At 46.0% G+C, this 21,935-nt stretch overlaps 1 protein-coding gene across 5 annotated transcripts in view; it reads left to right on the forward strand.

Moving 5' to 3' along the window:
• The window catches only part of NFATC2 (nuclear factor of activated T cells 2), a 240,792-nt gene that overhangs the window by 99,275 nt on the left and 119,582 nt on the right, over nucleotides 1-21,935 (forward strand). The gene's annotated exons all lie outside the window — the stretch shown is intronic.

Genomic DNA, 21,935 nt, shown 5'->3' on the forward strand with positions numbered 1-21,935 from the left:
TTACACAACGTCCTGGCTGTCACACGTCTCACCCTACTATGAGCATTCCCCACCCCCGGATAAAAACTTCACTGAGTCAAAACAGATTTGTGCAAGGAATTTCCTGCAAACCAAGAAAGATAGCGGCCAAGTGACAGTAATAAACATGCACACAAATGCGTCTTATTACAGCAGTAAACAGTTTGGTAGCTGGCATATCGGCCAACATGCTTTGGGCTTCCTTAAAGCTGAACTCTGAGATGAGCAAATATTTTCTAAGTACAAGAGGCGTGTGTACTCCAATCTTGGTGTGTTTTATGTATTTCTTTTACATCTCTGCAATAATCCACTTCTTTGTGTAGGAGTTTCCTATCATAAAGACCAGTTGCTGCTGTTCTCTCTCCTTGTGCAGGGTGATTGGTCTTGTCTCCGCCCCCTCAGCCTGTGGTGGGTGGGGCCTGCTGGGTCCCTCCCACAGCACTGCTCTCGCTCCTTGTGCAGGGTGACTGCTCTTGTCTCCGCCCCTTTCCATAGTTTCTATAGGGTGCCTGTAGTGGGTGGGGCCTGCTGGGTCCCTCCCACAGCACTACTCTCTCTCCTTGTGCAGGGTGACTGCTCTTGTCTCCGCCCCTTTCCATAGTTTCTATAGGGTGCCTGTAGTGGGTGGGGCCTGCTGGGTCCCTCCCACAGCACTACTCTCTCTCCTTGTGCTGAGTGACTGCTCTTGTCTACGCCCCCTTCCGTAGTTTCTATAGGAGGCCTGTGGTGGGTGGGCCTGCTGGGATCCACCCACAGCACTGCTCTCTCTCCTTGTGCAGGGTGACTGCTCTTGTAACTGCCCCCTCCTGTATTTTCTAATCACCCAGTGTGGCACAGATTCCCCCTGATATTTCATGCAAAGCCCCCTAATGGGGCTCCTAAAAAATTTGTATAAAAATAATTGTAAAAAATGTTACTATAAAATTAAAATAGTTATTAAAAAATATTAAAATAAAATCGTAAAAAATAGTAAAACTACTGACACCGTCCACTGCTCTACTGCCACCGTCCACTGCTCTACTGACACCGTCCACTGCCCTACCGACACCGTCCACTGCTCTACTGACACCATACACTGCTCTACTGACACTGTCCACTGCCCTACTGACACCGTCCACTGCCCTAATGACACCGTCCACTGCCCTACTGACACCATACACTGCTCTACTGACACCGCCCACTGCCCTACTGACACCGTCCACTGCCTTACTGACACCATCCACTGCTCTACTGACACCATCCACTGCTCTACTGACACCGTCCACTGCTCTACTGACACCGTCCACAGCTCTACTGACACCATCCACTGCTCTACTGACACCATCCACTGCTCTACTGACACCGTCCACTGCTCTACTGACACCGTCCACTGCCCTACTGACACCATCTACTGCTCTACTGACACCATCCACTGCCCTACTGACACCGTCCACTGCTCTACTGACACCGTCCACTACCCTACTGACACCATCCACTGCTCTACTGACACCGTCCACTGCTCTACTGACACTGTCCACTGCTCTACTGACACCGTCCACTGCCCTACTGACACCATCTACTGCTCTACTGACACCATCCACTGCCTTACTGACACCGTCCACTGCCCTACTGACACCGTCCACTGCCCTACTGACACCATCCACTGCTCTACTGACACCATCCACTGCTCTACTGACACCGTCCACTGCTCTACTGACACTGTCCACTGCTCTACTGACACTGTCCACTGCTCTATTGACACTATCCACTGCCTTACTGACACCGTCCACTGCCCTACTGACACCGTCCACTGCCCTACTGACACCATCCACTGCTCTACTGACACCATCCACTGCTCTACTCACACCATCCACTGCTCTACTGACACCGTCCACTGCCCTACTGACACCATCCACTGCCCTACTGACACTGTTCACTGCTCTACTGACACCATCCACTGCTCTACTCACACCGTCCACTGCTATACTGACACCATCCACTGCTCTACTGACACCATCCACTGCTCTACTCACACCGTCCACTGCTCTACTGACACTGTCCACTGCTCTACTGACACCATCCACTGCTCTACTGACACCGTCCACTGCTCTACTGACACCATCCACTGCTCTACTGACACTGTCCACTGCTCTACTGACACTGTCCACTGCTCTACTGACACCATCCACTGCTCTACTCACACCGTCCACTGCTCTACTGACACTGTCCACTGCTCTACTGACACCATCCACTGCCCTACTGACACCATTCTCTGCCCTACTGACACTATCCACTGCTCTATTGACACCAATCCCTGCCATACTGACACCGTCCACTGCCCTACTGACACCGTCCACTGCTCTACTGACACCGTCCACTGCCCTACTGACACCATCCACTGCTCTTTTGACACTGTCCACTGCCCTACTGACACCATACACTGAGAGAACCCTGAAGTGTAGAGGGGGTGCCTAGTGAGAGGACCCTGAAGTGTAGAGGGGGCACCAGCGGTTGGGCCCTGAAGTGTTAAAGTGTACAGTGTTGAGAGTTGCAGCAGCACAAGCAGTTACAAGGAGCTACCTCAGTCAGTGTAGGGCTGGAGGGAGCTGTTCGCAGGACTTTTGAGCTTACCAGAGTGTCAAGAGTCATGTCTCACTACAGTCCAGGATCTTTTGAGTTAACCAGAGGGTTACAAGTCAAGTTCTACCACAGTTCAGTAATAAAGCCATTTTCAAGCGCCAGCAAGCGTTGGTCGGCATCCAGCTGGCGCCAAGACAGCGCTAACAGGCATTTTTCTGCAAAGTGTTCTAGTTGTACCTAGTTGAGCCAGAGGAATATCCCACTCATTCCCTTCTCCCATCCCCATTATCAAATAAACAAAACCAACCAAAGATCCCGGACTGGTCCTTGACTCAAATCTCGCACTTGGGTATTCAGCTTAAATGGGCTGAAGGTGTCACCGGTAACCATGGCAGACCCATATCAGGCCCAATGCCTGGAAAACCTGCTACATAAGTAAATAAAAATGTCACAAAAATATCCAAAGGTTTGTAGACGTGATAACTTTTGCACAAACCAATCAATATTCGCTTATTGGGACTTTTTTTTTTTTACCAAAAATACGTACTGTCGGCGCTAATTAATAATAATAATAACTTATAAGATCCCATTTCACCCAGAATGACGCAGGCTGAGACGACGTCCATTTCATTTTTTATTTTTTGGAGGCTAAACTTGATGCTCACATCCTCACTCTTATCTTGCAGTTGACATAAGTGGAGTCGCTTCCTTTGCTTTGTTTCCAAGCCGCAGTCAGGTGTGTGGCTAACGTAAGGCTCAAAGCCATGAACAATGCAGATTTTGGGTGGTACTTACAGCCTGGCACGAAAATATGCATCTTGCCTGGAAATCGTGCTTTGCCAGTGCCAGGTGAATGTGATTTTTAAATTTTTTTTTGGTAGCATGTAAAGGGCGAGGCCAAGTGTTGCGTGTGCGTGTTTATTTAGAGCCATTTAGGAGCATGCAGCACATCAGAACAAGAGATGTGGCTGAACACCGGAAAGCCTATTAATTTCCTCTTTCTTCTATGAGAAGTTTGCAAACAAGACGTCTTTTAGGTGGCACTGCAAATGTAAGGAAGGAAGTAACCTTGAAGGAGAAAGGACAGAGCTGCTATATGTAGCATGTACTGTACATGTGGGGACTAGTCAGAGATGTATAGAAACTAAGTAGAACTACTTCACTTAAGTACCGAAAGGCGGTATCTGTACTTTCCTGGAGTAGAATTTTTTTCTCCTACTTCCACTTTTACTTCACTACATTTTTTCGATGATTTCAATACTTCTACTCCGATATATTTTTGTGCTGCATAGTTACTCGTTACTATTATAAAAATTACCACTGCCAGAACAGTAGATGGCAGGCTTCATGAAGCTCAAAAAAATGTGTATAATGCCATGTGTACTTTTGACTTTTGATTTCTTTCTTTAATAACTACATAACACAGTACTTGTACTTTTACTTTCAGTACTTGAGTAGCAATTTAAAAAAAAAAACTACTGGTACTTTTACTTTCAGTACTTGAGTAGTAAAATTTAAAAAAAAACTACTTGCAATACTTAAGTACAAAAAACGTTGAATACTTTAGTACTTCTACACAAGTCACTTTTTGATCGAGCACTTCCACTTCTACTCAAGTCACTTTTTGTTTGAGCACTTGTACTTTTACTCAAGTATGGGTTTCGAGTACTTTATACAACTCTTGGACTAGTTCACATTTATGTTGTCTCCAGTGCTTTGGTGTGCCATGCATCTCCCCATTGGGTTTGTATATTTTTATATTCCTTTAGTCATTTGCCAAGCACTATGAGTGCAACTCATCTACCTAATGTTTTGTCCAGGGTGGATTTGATTTAAAGCGTAACTCCACTTTTTTTTGCGACTTTGATTTTATAAGGTTAGAGCCAGTTTCCAGTATTTCTTATTTGCTATAGAGAGAAAAAAAAAAATCATCCAAAGTATATACACAGAAACTATGGAAGAGTCATGGGACCATCTTAAAAAAAATTTCAAAGATTTCTGAGTTTGAAATTTTTTTTTTTTTTTTTTACAGAATTCTGAGTTTGAAAGTCAGAATTCTGAGATTAAAAGTCAGAATTCTGACTTTGCAAGTCAGAATTCTGAGATTACAAGTTTGAATCATGCTAAAATTTATTAAACACAATTCTGAGATTAAAAGTCAGAATTCTGAGTTTAAAAGTCAGAATTGTAACTTTGAAAGTCAGAATTCTGAGATTACAAGTTTGAACCATGCTAAAATTTACTAAACACAATTCTGAGATTAAAAGTCAGAATTCTGAGTTTAAAAGTCAGAATTCTGACTTTGAAAGTCAGAATTCTGAGTTTAAAAGACAGAATTCTGAGTTTAAAAGACAGAATTCTGAGATTAAAAGTCAGAATTCTGAGTTTGAAAGTCAGAATTCTGAGTTTAAAAAGTCAGAATTCTGAGATTAAAAGTCAGAATTCTGAGTTTAAATGTCAGAATTCTGAGTTTAAAAGTAAGAATTCTGAGTTTGAAAGTCAGAATTCTGAGTTTAAAAAGTCAAAATTCTGAGATTAAAAGTCAGAATTCTGAGTTTAAATGTCAGAATTCTGAGTTTAAAAGTAAGAATTCTGAGTTTGAAAGTCAGAATTCTGAGTTTAAAAAGTCAAAATTCTGAGATTAAAAGTCAGAATTCTGACTTTTAATCTCAGAATTCTGACTTTTAATATAATACATTTTAGCATGGTCCAAACTTGTAATCTCAGAATTCTGACTTTCAAACTCAGAATTCTGTAAAAAAAAATATTTTCAAACTCAGATATCTTTGAATTTTTTTTTTTATGATGGCCCCAGGGCTCTGTCCATAATATGTCAGTTTTATTCTTTCTCGAGTTATTTGCTATAGATAACAAAAATGTAGATCCTGACCATAGGTTATTCAGCTGTTGAGGTCCCCCTGTGTGCCTGGGCCCCCTACAGGAGGACTGGTGTCCCCCCCCCCCCACCCCACCGTCAGCGGTTACCTTTTCTAGTATAATTTTTTGTGTATAGGAGGAGGGAGGTTTGGGACTTTAAAAGAGACTCACAATGGGAAATGTCGGGCGCCTCCATCCCGATTCAATAGAAATAACGGAAGGTTGGGACTTTAAATGAAGGACATGAACCAGGCTTGCAGAAAAAAAATGACAACATTTATTGATAATTACATGCAGATGAAAAACATCACATAAGATAATGTATGTGTTACATAAACAAGTAAACAATAGTTGACGTGTAGTCCCAATTGTAGTGTTCATAAAAACCATCATGGCAAGTTTCCAAGAATAATAGAGTAGTTGTAATCACAACATCAATAGATAGCAATGATAAACAGTATTCAAGTAAATATATATAAAATTACAATCACAACATCATAAAACTTGACGCGTTTCGTCAGAAGTTGATGTCTGATCTATAAAATATATATATATATATGTATAAGGAAAATGCAAATGAGGAAAAATGAGAACTGGAAGGGAAAGGGAAGAGGAGGTGTAACCTCAAATCCCCAAAACTTACATGGTATTGCAGGTGGTTATTTCTAGTATAATTTTGTTATTTTCAATTATATTTTCTTTATTGCTTTTGAGTATCGCATAAGACCCACTTCCCTTATTGGTCCCATTTGGATTTTTCATTATCGTCTAAGGCAGCCTTTCTCAATCTTTTAAACACAGAGGAACCCTTGAAATACTTTTCAGGTCTCAGGGAACCCCTGCTAAAAATAACTATATCTACAACTCATGATACATTAGTGTGATGGTCAGTGGGATGAATGCTCCTAAAGCCCCGTACACACGTACCGATTGTCGGCCGTAAATATTCGGCCGACGACCGATCGGCCGATTGTAGGCTTGTTAGTATGATGCTTCCGACAGCCGACAGCGCATTTTCGGCCGAACAGAATCGGGTGTGCAGGCATTAAAATTTTTGTTGGCCGTCACCAGAACGGCCGATTGTTCGCCAGTTAGTACAGATTTCGGCCGACAGACAGCCGATTAGCAAGACTGGGCATGCTCAGAAAAGAAAAAAGACAAGGAAAGTTAACCATCACATGACATCACTTCTGCAGTCGGCTGTTGTTGGCAGACAAAATTCGTGTGCAGTCTTTTGCAGTTTTCAACAGACACGACAGCCCTGGACAAAAGACGGCCGATCGTTCGGCCGACGATCGGTACGTGTGTACGAGGCTTTACACTTGTGGACATTGGGAAGAATTACCTTCTTCCAGATAGCTCAAAAGATCAATGGTGTCAGGGGGAACTTATCTGAGAGGCAGAAATTGTCCATTGCTCAAAGAATCCCTAGCAACCTCAGGAGGAACCCTAGGGTTCCACAGAATACTGGTTGAGAACCACTGGTCTAAGGGATAGAGATACCCTCCTTTATCATTACTTTTTGACCTTGGAACCTAGCTGACTTGAATAGCGGAGTCAGGGCTGCTGTTAGAAATCACGGGGCCCCGTACAGACTACCTGGCAGGGGCCCCCCAAGAAAATATTAAAGATATATTTAGCTAAAGTTACAACAAAATCACTATTAGCAGACACAAATACAACATAACTCACATAATTCCTACTAAATCTAAAAGAAAAAAACTATGTTAATAAATAAAAATGAAGATGAGATGAAAAAAATATACAGGCTGGGCATTTGGGGCTCCAGGATCAGAGAGGCAGAGAGAGAGAAGCAAAGTTATAGAAAAACTCAGGAGTGGAGATAACATTAGAGCCAGTGCTGGGAGGGGGGCCCACACAGGGAGGGGGATTAGTGAGGGACGACTGTCTCTTTCTCAGCAGATAAAAGCTGATAGCAGGGAGAGGGACAGATCAGATTCAGGTGCTGGAGGAAGATTTCTGTATTTATTGTCCATCACTAATCCCCCTCTCTGTGTGGGGCCCCCCTGTGTGCTCCGGCCCCCTACAAGAGGGCTGGTGGTCCCCCCCTATCAGCGGCCCTGAGCGGAGTGCAGTATCAGCTTCCTGGCAGGATCGGGTGGGTGGAATCCCAAACACGCCCGAGCCCATTCCTAGTAATAACTGTGAGGGATGAACTGATGAGGGAAGTAGAAGATTTTGATTGTTCGCTGAAGGCAGAATAGACCTCCTTGAAGAGATGAGTTTTCAGGGATCGTCTAAAGGAGGACAGAGTAGGAGATAACTACACAGATTGGGGTAGAGAGTTCCAAAGGGTGGGAGAGGCTCTGTAGAAGTCCTGGGAGGGGGGGAGACATGGGAGCTAGAGAGCAGGAGGTCTTGGGGAGGAGTGGAGAAGACGGTTCCGGGTGATTTATCCATGGAAAATGCAGGATACTTGTTTTGGTGATCAAGAAGTGCATGGTTTATACTGATAGTTGCACCTAGTCAGCAGTAAAGAATTTTCTCCGATAAAACGTTTTGAAATTTCTGTTGTGTTGGTTTTATTGGAAAAGAATAAGAAGTCAGTTTTCAGTCTCTGACTAGCGGCCCTCACACACCTCCACGGGAGCTGGGAATTTTGGCAAGGATGAATGAAGTTAAAGACGACTTCTCCTGGATACTTATATATAATCCCCTCTCAGTCCGTAATCAATGGCTGAAATCACAGAACAAATTAGCATCTTGTTTACCCAACTCGTAAGGTAGCAAACGAGAAAGGCCCCCTTGTTTTTTGAGTGTTCAGCTGCCAGGGCGCCCCTCCTCTCCAGTCACAGACCGGATCGAGTCTGGTCAGGGTTAGAATATCAGACTAATTATGCAAAAAGATTAAGAAAACGTTTTTTAAACAGAAAAAAAAAAAATAGGATCTTTAAATCCCAAAATAGGGGATGGAAAGGCAGACATTACGTCTGGCTTTTCTTTGCCTGGGTGGCAAATGTGAGTCAGGGCTCTTGGTGGAGCTCCAGCTCAAACTGTGTAGTCTTTATAGAGGGTTTTATTGTGAACGGGGCACCTTACTTTTTTACGGAAATAATTTCCTTCCCAGGTGTTTGCTGTGTTATAAAGCAGGTTCTTGATGCTGAGAAAGGTGTTCATTTTGTAGAAATCCAAGCTTTGCTGTAAAGAAATCGTCTATTTGCTCGTATTTATTTTTCTTTTGGGAATAGCCGTAGGCTCCTGGAGGTGCAGCCATTAGCAGAGTACAGGTGCCTTTTGTTGTGTGCGCCATGCACCAGATCCTGGGCAGGTGGAGTGAGAAGAGATGATGACAAGTGGCCTCCTATACAGGCTCCATGTATCACCTGCTCCATTGAAGTGCCTTTTCGGCTTTGACCATCAGCCCCTGTTCAGATCGGCGCGATTTGACATGTCAAATTGCATGCCAAATCGGAGCCTATTGTCGGTAATGGCACAGTCTGAATCAGTGTGGCGCCACTGGGGCGACTTTGGGGGCGATTTCAATAGACACCTGTGCATGACCACTTTATAAAACACTGGCCTGACCACATCTGGAGTATTCTGTCCATTTCTGGTCGCCAGTCCTCAGAAGGGATGTGTTGGAACTGGAGAGAGTCCAGAGGAGAGCAACTAAACTGATCAGGGGATTGGAGGATCTTAATTATGAAGAGCGCCTACAAGCGCTTGATTTATTCTCACTGGAAAGGAGACGCCTGAGAGGGGACATGATAGCAATATACAAGTACCTCAACGGTGATCTCAGCATAGAAAAAAAACTGGTCAATATTTTGGCTGGCTGGCACCCTGTGGTGGGTGGGTGGCTGGCTGGCACCCTGTGGTGGGTGGCTGGCTTGCTGGCACCCTCTGGAGGGTGGCTGGCTGGCACCCTGTGGTGGGTGGCTGGCTGGCTGGCACCCTGTGGTGGGTGGCTGGCTGGCTGGCACCCTGTGGTGGGTGGCTGGCACCCTTTGGTAGGTGGGTGGCTGGCATAGGGGCTGTGGGTGGCTGGCTGGCTGGTACAGTGCCTGTGGATGGTTGGTACAGGGCCTGTGGGTGGCTCGCTGGTACAGTGCCTGTGGATGGTTGGTACAGGGCCTGTGGGTGGCTCGCTGATACAGTGCCTGTGGCTGGCTGGTACAGTGCATGTGGATGTGGGTGGATGGTTGGTCCTGGGCCTGCTGGTGGCTATCTGGTACAGGGCCTGTGGATGGTTGGTACAGGGCCTGTGGGTGGCTCGCTGATACAGTGCCTGTGGCTGGCTGGTACAGTGCATGTGGATGTGGGTGGCTGGCTGGTACAGGGCCTGCTGGTGGCTGGCTGGTACAGGGCCTGTGACTGGCTGGTACCGCCGGGCCTGCGGCTGGCTGGCTGGCTCGCTGGTACAGTGCCTGTGGCTGGCTGGTACAGGGCCTGCTGGTGGCTGGCTGCCTGGCTGGTACAGGGCCTGTGGCTGGCTGGTACCGGGCATGCGGCTGGCTGGCTCGCTGGTACAGTGCCTGTGGCTGGCTGGTACAGTGCCCGTGGATGTGGGTGGCTGGCTGGCACCGGGCTGCTGTGGGTGGGTGTATGGCTGTGATACACTCCCGCGAGACCAGTCCCGACTTCAGACGAGGATGTCCAAGATGAGGGAGGCAGCCTAAGAAGGCAGAATATCGCCAATATCGGCCAGTTCCAGGGCCAATACCGATATATCGGGGAAAGTGCATATCGGCCCTCGATATATCGGCCTTGCCGATAATCGGTCTCTCCCTAGTTATAACTGTTCCCTACTCTAAAAAACTCCATAAAATATGCTTTCCCTGGAGCTGGGAGTCCAAAATATCTTCTGTCACAGATTCGCCTGATCGCTCCTTGAGATCTCTGCTGGTTTGGCCACTCCCACGCTGGAAGCAATAATTGGAACATTTGCCAATATGTGCAGAATGCAGATAAATGAAGGTCTATTTTTACTTCTTTTTTTTTATTTATTTTTTTATCTTTAGTCTGTGGGCAGCTTTGGACTATTTCTGCCTACAGTTTAAAAGGAAAAAGTTATCAGACTAGTGAGGAAACCTTGTCAGCTCACGTCTCCTGTAAATATATATATACTGTATATACGTGTATATATACCCGTGCTAATGGATGTGGTAAAAAGTAATAAATAAACTATGTGAAATAGTGAATGTTGAAGGTGAGGTTGCTGCTCCTTTAAATTGTAACTCCACTTTTGTTGAGAAAAAAAACATTCCCCTCTGGGTGATCTCTGTACATTGCAGGGATTATAACAAACTTTGTTGCAGATTCCTATCTTTTGTTATTCTAAAGAAATCATTGTTTGTTCCTCTGTGCTGAGGGGGTCAAATGGGAGTGGTTTCATATTTATCAATCAGCTGTGGCAGCTGCAGAGCACTAATGAGGAAATCTGCTGGGCCTGCATCCCTTTAGACTTGTTCCTATTGGGAGTATCTCACCAAAAATGACATTTTTGTTGCAGGGGATGCAAGAAATCTGACTTGTATCTTAGTGCAGATTTCAGGGAAAATGGGTGAGCCAATTACACAAGCAGGAAATTATGTTTCTGGGGGTGTGGTCAGTATACATTCTGTGTACAGAACACCTCCAGGCGGCTACAGATTCCTGGGGAGACCAGATATAGTGAATGCAGGCTCCTGGGGAGAGCATATATAGTGACTGCAGGCTCCTGGGGAGAACAGATATAGTGAATGCAGGCTCCTGGGGAGACCAGATATAGTGAATGCAGGCTCTTGGGGAGACTAGATATAGTGACTGCAGGCTCCTGGGGAGACCAGATATAGTGAATGCAGGCTCCTGGGTAGACCAGGATATAGTGACTGCAGGCTCCTGGGGAGACCAGATATAGTGAATATAGACTCCTGGGGAGACCAGATATAGTGAATGCAGGCTCCTGGGGAGACCAGATATAGTGAATGCAGGCTCCTGGGGAGACCAGATATAGTGAATGCAGGCTCCTGGGGAGACCAGATATAGTGAATGCAGGCTCCTGGGGAGAGCAGATATAGTGAATGCAGGCTCCTGAGGAGACCAGATATAGTGACTGCAGGCTCCTGGGGAGGGCAGATATAGTGAATGTAGGCTCCTGGGGAGAGCAGATATAGTGAATGCAGGCTCCTGGGGAGACCAGATATAGTGACACAGGCTCCTGGGGAGACCAGATATAGTGAATGCAGGCTCCTGGGGAGACCAGATATAGTGACTGCAGGCTCCTGGGGAGACCAGATATACTGAATGTAGGTTCCTGGGTTTAGTAACACTTTAAGATGATTTCATCTCTGTTTATATGGCATCCATGTAATGATACTAGAAGCTGCCAATGCTGGATCAAAAATCCGGAGAGCTTTTAGAAGGAAATGATTTTTAGGTACACACGGTGAGCACAGAACAGAAGCCCTTTAAGTCACAATGAAAAAAAAAAGAGAAATGATATCCTTTACCGAGTCTGTCAGACTTTCCTGCATGAACTATCCAGAGAGAAAATCTGTCCGTCTCCCTGATTCACAATAAGTTCTGTCTGGGGTAATCATCTGGTATCCTGTCTGTCTGGGGGTGACACTGGCCAATTCTGGGCCAGAACTTCATAAAATAGCAGACAGAAAACACGCCAAGGGAATGAGTCCACACTTGGCAGACACAGAAAAGGTGTCCCTTTTATGTTCCTTTTCTGTTCCTTTTATATTATGTGCCAAACAGCAAAAGTGTATGATAGCCAAATATCAGGTGAGACGAGGGTACCCGGGTACAGGATTATTGTAGCATGATAATATATATTTTTTTGTAAATTCTTTTTATTGAAAAATTTTAAGTGCAAATACGCCACAGTGATGGACACAAAAACCAACGCCACCTTTTTTTGGCCAAACAAAACAATAAACAAGTACACCTAACACCAGCGTTGGTAACCATACTCCCCTGTCCTAAATAACAGACATTACCATAGTTGCCAACATTTGAAAACAATTTCCAGGGACACTTTGCAGCACAGCTATCAATTACTTACTTGAAAATGTACCACACCCACTTCCCCCAAGCTCCGCCCACTCCGCATAATTAATCTCCGCCTACTTATCATCAGTCTACTAAATAGAGAATAACAGGAAATTTAAAAGGGAATTTCAATTTTGGTGAAAAAGCGCATTTGCCGAGACAGTCTAGGCAGAGTAAATTACCCAGGACAGGCTCCTATTTGCTGGGACAGTCCCGGCAGAGTAAATTACCCAGGACAGGCTCCTATTTGCCAGGACTGTCCCGGCAGAGTAAATTACCCGGGACAGGCTCCTATTTACCGGGACGGACCCGGCAGAGTAAATTACCCAAGATAGGCTCCTATTTGCCGGGACAGTCCCAGCAGAGTAAATTACCTAGGACAGGCTCCTATTTGCCAGGACTGTCCTGGCAGAATAAATTACCCAGGACAGGCTCCTATTTGCCGGGACAGTCCCGGTAGAGTAAATTACCCGGGACAGTAGAGCTGCACGATTCTGGCCAAAATGAGAATCACGATTTTTTAGCTTGGAATAAAGATCACGATTCTCTGTGTAACAAAAAAAAATTGGGATAACTTTACTGTTAAGTTTTTTTTTTTTATTCATTAAAGTCTATTAATTGCGTTTGAAAGACTGCTGCGCAAATACAGTGTGACATAAAATATTACAACAATCGCCATTTTATTCTGTAGGGTCTCTGCTAAAATATATAAAATGTTTGGGGGTTCTAAGTACTTTTCTAGCAAAAACAACTGATTTTAACTTGCAAGCAACAAGTGTCAGAAAAAGGTCTAGTCTTTAAGGCCCCGTTCACATAGGGGCGACGCTACTTCGCACCGCGACCTCCGAGGCAAATAGGAGCCTGTCCCGGGTAATTTACTCTACCGGGACTGTCCCGGCAAATAGGAGCCTGTCCCGGGTAATTTACTCCGCCGGGCCTGTCCCGGCAAATAGGAGCCTGTCCTGGGTAATTTATTCTGCCAGGACAGTCCAGGCAAATAGGAGCCTGTCCTGGGTAATTTACTCTGCCGGGTCTGTCCCGGTAAATAGGAGCCTGTCCCGGGTAATTTACTCTGCCGGGACAGTCCTGGCAAATAGGAGCCTGTCCTGGGTAATTTACTCTGCCGGGACTGTCCCAGCAAATAGGAGCCTGTCCCGGGTGATTTACTCTGCCGGGACTGTCCCGACAAATAGGAGCCTGTCCCGGGTAATTTACTTTGCCGGGACAGTCCCGGCAAATAGGAGCCTGTCCTGGGTAATTTACTCTGCCGGGACAGTCCTGGCAAATAGGAGCCTGTCCTGGGTAATTTACTCTGCCGGGACTGTCCCGGCAAATAGGAGCCTGTCCCGTAGAGCTGCACGATTAATCGTATGAAAATCGCGATCTCGATTCACCCCCCCTGACGATCTAAACCTGACATATGCTCGATTCTTTGCATAGCTGCATAGCTGTGAGGAAGCAGAGAGAAGAGCTGTGGAAAAAAAAAAATCCTCCCGCAAACGCCTATCAGCATTAAGTCTCCCAGTAACTATAAACAAAATGATTACATTGTATCTTTTCCTTCCCTCTGCCAGGGAGTCCCGGTAGAGTAAATTACCCGGGACAGGCTCCTATTTGCCGGGACAGTACGGTAGAGTAAATTACCCAGGACAGGCTCCTATTTGCCGGGACAGTCCCGGCAGAGTAAATTACTCAGGGCAGGCTCCTATTTGCGGGGACAGTCCCGGCAGAGTAAATTAGCCAGGACAGGCTCCTATTTGCCGGGACTGTCCCGGCAAAGTAAATTACCCGAGACAGGCTCCTATTTGCCGGGACTGTCCTGGCAGAATAAATTACCCAGGACAGGCTCCTATTTGCCGGGACAGTCTCGGCAGAGTAAATTACCCGGGACAGGCTCCTATTTGTCGGGACAGTCCCGGCAGAGTAAATCACCCGGGACAGGCTCCTATTTGCTGGGACAGTCCCGGCAGAGTAAATTAACCAGGACAGGCTCCTATTTGCCAGGACTGTCCCGGCAGAGTAAATTGCCCGGGACAGGCTCCTATTTACCGGGACAGACCCGGCAGAGTAAATGACCCAAGACAGGCTCCTATTTGCCGGGACAGTCCCAGCAGAGTAAATTACCCAGGACAGGCTCCTATTTGCCTGGACTGTCCTGGCAGAATAAATTACCCAGGACAGGCTCCTATTTGCCGGGACAGTCCCGGCAGAGCAAATTACCCAGGGCAGGCTCCTATTTGCCGGGACAGTCCCGGTAGAGTAAATTACCCGGGACAGGCTCCTATTTGCCGGGACAGTCCCGGCAGAGTAAATTACCCAGGACAGGCTCCTATTTGCCGGGACTGTCCCGGCAAATACAGGACAGTTGGCAAGTAGGCATTACTATCTACTGTATTCTAAAAGACCCCAACACACCCTGAACCCACCCCCTCCACCATGATGATATTTAACACTGTGTTCTTCGTTTTGTAGTTTTCAAGGGTAATTCAAACCCAAAGACAAAACTTTTTTTTCTATTGCAGCTTACTATACCGTAGATGTGATGGCTGCGTTAGCTTTCTCTTTTCATTGTTTTTCGTCCTTTATCTTTAATTGGTGACCCTGCCTGTAATGTTTACCATTGTTTCATGCTATTGCTTGCTTCTCTATTGTATCTACAGGGGCAGCCATGCACAGAAAGGACTTTAACCACTTCCCCCTTAATGACCGGGCCATTTTTGCGATTTGGCACTGCATTAATTTAACTGACAATTGCGCAGTTGTACGACGCTGTACCAAAATAAAATTGATGTCCTTTTTGCACTGGTTCAAATCATTTGGTGAAGGGGGGGGGGGATCATGGTGTGGGGTTGTTTTTCAGGGGTTGGGCTTGGCCCCTTAGTTCCAGTGAAGGGAACTCTTAAGATGTCAGCAGACCAAGACATTGTCTAAAATGTCTCTTTGTTCTCCCAACTTTGTGGTAATAGTTTGGGGATGGCCCCTTCCTGTTCCAACATGAATGCACACCAGTGCACAAAGAAAGGTCCATAAAGACATGGATGAGCGAATTTGGGGTGGAGGAACTTGACTGGTCTGCACAGAGTCCTGATCTCAACCCGATAGAACACCTTTGGAATGAATTAGGGGATGTTGTTGTAGTCATGTTGGAACAGGGAGGGGCCATCCCCAAACTATTTCCACAAATTTGGGAGCATGAAATTGTCCAAAATGTCTTGGTATGCTGACGCCTTAAGAGTTCCCTTCACTGGAACTAATGGGCCAAGCCCAACCTCTGAAAAACAACCCCACACCATAACCCCCCCTCCATCAAATGATTTGGACCAGTGCACAAAGCAAGGTCCATGAAGACATGGATGAGCGAGTTTGGGGTGGAGGAACTTGACTGGCCCGCACAGAGTCCTGACCTCAACCCGATAGAACACCTTTGGGATGAATTAGAGTGCAGACTGCGAGCCAGGCCTTCTCGTCGACCTCACAAATGCCCTTCTGGAAGAATGGTCAAACATTCCCATAGACACACTCCTAAACCTTGTGGACAGCCTTCCCAGAAGAGTTGAAGCTGTTATAGCTGTAAAGGGTGTGCCAACTCAATATTGAACCCTACGGACTAAGACTGGGATGCCATTAAAGTTCATGTGCGTGTAAAGGCAGGCGTCCCAATACTTTTGGTAATATAGTGTATGTGGCCCTGCGTACAACATACAATTCTACAGAAAATTGTATTGGGGACACAGCAAGTCATTGTTTTCTTTATGGGACATTGAAGATCCTTTTTCCAGTTTCTGAGATTGTTCTTTCATTTTGCAGATGAGATATACAGCGTTAGGGTGAAGATATATACAGCGTTAGGGTGAAGATATATACAGCTGCAGGGTGAAGATATATACAGGGTTAGGGTGAAGATATATACAGCTGCAGGGGGAAGATATATACAGCGTTAGGGTGAAGATATATACAGGGTTAGGGTGAAGATATATACAGCTGCAGGGGGAAGATATATACAGCTGCAGGGGGAAGATATATACAGCTGCAGGGAGAAGATATATACAGCTGCAGGGGGAAGATATATACAGCTGCAGGGAGAAGATATATACAGCTGCAGGGTGAAGATATATACAGCTGCAGGGTGAAGATATATACAGCTGCAGGGAGAAGATATATACAGCTGCAGGGAGAAGATATATACAGCGTTAGGGTGAAGATATATACAGCTGCAGGGTGAAGATATATACAGCTGCAGGGAGAAGATATATACAGCTGCAGGGAGAAGATATATACAGCTGCAGGGTGAAGATCTATACAGCTGCAGGGGGAAGATATATACAGCTGCAGGGTAAAGATATATACAGCGTTAGGGTGAAGATATATACAGCGTTAGGGTGAAGATATATACAGCTGCAGGGTGAAGATATATACAGCGTTAGGGTGAAGATATATACAGCTGCAGGGGGAAGATATATACAGCTGCAGGGTGAAGATATATACAGCTGCAGGGTAAAGATATATACAGCGTTAGGGTGAAGATATATACAGCGTTAGGGTGAAGATATATACAGCTGCAGGGTGAAGATATATACAGCGTTAGGGTGAAGATATATACAGCTGCAGGGGGAAGATATATACAGCTGCAGGGAGAAGATATATACAGCTGCAGGGGGAAGATATATACAGCTGCAGGGGGAAGATATATACAGCTGCAGGGTGAAGATATATACAGCTGCAGGGAGAAGATATATACAGCTGCAGGGGGAAGATATATACAGCTGCAGGGGGAAGATATATACAGCTGCAGGGTGAAGATATATACAGCTGCAGGGAGAAGATATATACAGCTGCAGGGAGAAGATATATAAAGCTGCAGGGTGAAGAAATATACAGCGTTAGGGTGAAGATATATACAGCTGCAGGGGGAAGATATATACAGCGTTAGGGTGAAGATATATACAGCTGCAGGGTGAAGATATATACAGCGTTAGGGTGAAGATATATACAGGGTTAGGGTGAAGATATATACAGCTGCAGGGGGAAGATATATACAGCGTTAGGGTGAAGATATATACAGCGTTAGGGTGAAGATATATACAGCTGCAGGGTGAAGATATATACAGCTGCAGGGTGAAGATATATACAGCGTTAGGGTGAAGATATATACAGGGTTAGGGTGAAGATATATACAGCTGCAGGGGGAAGATATATACAGCGTTAGGGTGAAGATATATACAGCGTTAGGGTGAAGATATATACAGCTGCAGGGTGAAGATATATACAGCTGCAGGGGGAAGATATATACAGCGTTAGGGTGAAGATATATACAGCGTTAGGGTGAAGATATATACAGGGTTAGGGTGAAGATATATACAGCTGCAGGGTGAAGATATATACAGCTGCAGGGTGAAGATATATACAGCTGCAGGGTAAAGATATATACAGCTGCAGGGGGAAGATATATACAGCTGCAGGGGGAAGATATATACAGCTGCAGGGTGAAGATATATACAGCGTTAGGGTGAAGATATATACAGCGTTAGGGTGAAGATATATACAGCTGCAGGGGGAAGATATATACAGCGTTAGGGTGAAGATATATACAGCGTTAGGGTGAAGATATATACAGCTGCAGGGTGAAGATATATACAGCTGCAGGGTGAAGATATATACAGCTGCAGGGAGAAGATATATACAGCTGCAGGGGGAAGATATATACAGCGTTAGGGTGAAGATATATACAGCGTTAGGGTGAAGATATATACAGCTGCAGGGTGAAGATATATACAGCTGCAGGGGGAAGATATATACAGCTGCAGGGAGAAGATATATACAGCTGCAGGGAGAAGATATATACAGCTGCAGGGTGAAGATATATACAGCTGCAGGGTGAAGATATATACAGCTGCAGGGTGAAGAAATATACAGCGTTAGGGTGAAGATATATACAGCTGCAGGGAGAAGATATATAAAGCTGCAGGGTGAAGAAATATACAGCGTTAGGGTGAAGATATATACAGCTGCAGGGGGAAGATATATACAGTGTTAGGGTGAAGATATATACAGCTGCAGGGTGAAGATATATACAGCGTTAGGGTGAAGATATATACAGGGTTAGGGTGAAGATATATACAGCTGCAGGGGGAAGATATATACAGCGTTAGGGTGAAGATATATACAGCGTTAGGGTGAAGATATATACAGCTGCAGGGTGAAGATATATACAGCTGCAGGGAGAAGATATATACAGCTGCAGGGAGAAGATATATACAGCTGCAGGGGGAAGATATATACAGCGTTAGGGTGAAGATATATACAGCGTTAGGGTGAAGATATATACAGCGTTAGGGTGAAGATATATACAGGGTTAGGGTGAAGATATATACAGCTGCAGGGTGAAGCTATATACAGCTGCAGGGTGAAGATATATACAGCTGCAGGGTAAAGATATATACAGCTGCAGGGGGAAGATATATACAGCTGCAGGGGGAAGATATATACAGCTGCAGGGTGAAGATATATACAGCGTTAGGGTGAAGATATATACAGCGTTAGGGTGAAGATATATACAGCTGCAGGGGGAAGATATATACAGCGTTAGGGTGAAGATATATACAGCGTTAGGGTGAAGATATATACAGCTGCAGGGTGAAGATATATACAGCTGCAGGGGGAAGATATATACAGCTGCAGGGAGAAGATATATACAGCTGCAGGGTGAAGATATATACAGCTGCAGGGTGAAGATATATACAGCTGCAGGGGGAAGATATATACAGCTGCAGGGTGAAGATATATACAGCTGCAGGGTGAAGATATATAGAGCTGCAGGGTGAAGAGGTTGATGTTTGGATTATGATAGAACATAGAGTGTATCTCGGTGATGGGACCTCCGGCACTGCTGGCTCTGTGGTAGAGAAGATCAGACCACAATGCTGTGCTCTGTGCATGGCACTGGGGTCTGTCTGCGGGATCCTCTGCCATAGATATCACCCTCCTGACCTACATTATACCTTATACATTGTGACGCGTTACATGATTTATCTGTGTCTGTGGGTTTTTTTGTTTTTTTTTAAGCTAGCAATTACTCAGCATGATTCTGCATTGAAGCCAGTCTCCAGGAAAACAGCTAAAACACAGCTGAAATAGCTAGAGGAGGCTCCATTCACACTTGTGCGACTTGTCATACAACTTTGGACATCAAAGTTGCATGACAAGTCATTCCCCGGGTTTCCCAATGATAACCATTCATATATGCGCATAGTAAAAAATGTGGCGCTAGTCTTAAAACTGTTTGCACAGAATGTCCATAAAAATCCAGGAGGGAAACCACAGTTTCTAGATGATCAGTATAAATAAAAGTGAAGATCCTTGTGCAGGAAGAAGTGAAGATCCTTGATTCAAGAGAGCCTCCACCAAACACCAGTACACACTGTCTCTTACTTTACCGGAATTATATGACCCTCATAACAAAGGTCATCATATACAGCATGTAACATAGATAGATAAGGTCCTCCACTCTCCTGTGTTAACAGCCGATCACCACTTCATCCCAAAAGGGCTCAAGGAACAAAAGAAACAGAACACTTCCTCTGCATCCCTGTTCACCAGTTCAGGTACAACTTTTTTCCTGAATTCGCACCCAGACTGGACCCAAACACGCACAGGGTCCTTCTGGAATGCAGACCACGGCCACCCCAGACACGTGTGAACTGGCTCCATTGAGAGGCGGGCACACTTGCATGTCATGCGAGTTGAATGCAGGGAAACCTGCATCCAATTTGCACATATGTGAGCCCAGCCTAAAGGATAAGTTCACCTTTGGGAACATGTTCCACCCAATTTTAGGGTGGAACATTTATCATGTTCCCAATGCTGCCCGCCTCTCTGTGGCAGAAGTATGGGGAAAAGTTCCCCATACTAACTGCCACTGTTCCCCATACTAGCTGCCACTGCCCCCCATACTAGCTGCCACCTTTCCCCATACCAACTGCCACTGTTCCCCATACTAGCTGCCACAGCCCCCCATACTAGCTGCCACTGTTCCCCATACTAGCTGCCACAGCCCCCCATACTAGCTGCCACTGCCCCCCCCTACTAGCTGCCACTGCTCCCCATACTAGCTGCCACTTCTCCCCATACTAGCTGCCACTGCCCCCCATACTAGCTGCCACTGCCCCCCATACTAGCTGCCACTGCCCCCCCATACTAGCTGCCACTGCTCCCCATACTAGCTGCCACTTCTCCCCATACTAGCTGCCACTGCCCCCCATACTAGCTGCCACTGCCCTCCACACTAGCTGCCACTGCCCCCAATACTAGCTGCCACTGTTCCCCATACTAGCTTCCACTGTTCCCCATACTAGCTGCCACTGTTCCCCATACTAGCTGCCACTGTTCCCCATACTAACTGCCACTGTTCCCCATACTAACTGCCACTGTTCCCCATACTAGCTGCCACTGTTCCCCATACTAACTGCCACTGTTCCCCATACTAACTGCCACTGTTCCCCATACTAGCTGCCACCGTTTCCCATACTGGCTGCCACTGTTCCCAATACTGGCTTCCACTGTTCCCAATACTGGCTTCCACTGTTCCCCATACTAGCTTCCACTGTTCCCCATACTAGCTGCCACTGTTCCCCATTACTAGCTGCCACTGTTCGCCTATACTAGCTTCCACTTTTCCCCATACTAGCTGCCACTGTTCCCCATACTAGCTGTCACTGTTCCCCAGTACTAGCTGACACTGTTCCCCATACTAGCTGTCACTGTTCCCCAGTACTAGCTGCCACTGTTCCCCATACTAGCTGCCACTGCTCCCCATACTAGCTGCCACTGTTCTCCATACTAGCTGCCACTCTTCCCCATACTGGCTGCCACTATTCCCAATACTGGCTGCCACTGTTCCCCATACTAGTTGCCACTTTTCTCCATACTGGCTACCACTGCTCCCCATACTAGCTGACACTGTTCCCCATACTGGCTGCCACTGTTCCCAATACTGGCTGACACTGTTCCCCATGCTAGCTGCCACTGCTCCCTATACTAGCTGCCAATGCTCCCCATACTAACTGCCACTGTTCCCCATACTAACTGCCACTGTTCCCCATACTAATTGCCACTGTTCCCCATACTAACTGCCACTGTTCCCCATACTAGCTGCCATTGCTCCCCATACTAGCTGACACTGTTCCCCATACTGGCTGCCACTGTTCCCAATACTGGCTGCCACTGTTCCCAATACTGGCTGCCACTGTTCCCCATGCTAGCTGCCAATGCTCCCCATACTAACTGCCACTGTTCCCCATACTAACTGCCACTGTTCCCCATACTAACTGCCATTGCTCCCCATACTAACTGCCACTGTTCCCCATACTAACTGCCACTGTTCCCCATACTAGCTGCCTTTGCTCTGCCCATGCGGCTGCGTCATTCAGACACACACCTCCGTGTGTGAATTACCTACAAGCCCCAATATACGTAGGGGCTGT

This window comes from Pelophylax lessonae (assembly GCF_965119305.1).
Source record: "Pelophylax lessonae genome assembly, chromosome: 11".
In the NCBI taxonomy this organism is placed as follows: domain Eukaryota; kingdom Metazoa; phylum Chordata; class Amphibia; order Anura; family Ranidae; genus Pelophylax; species Pelophylax lessonae.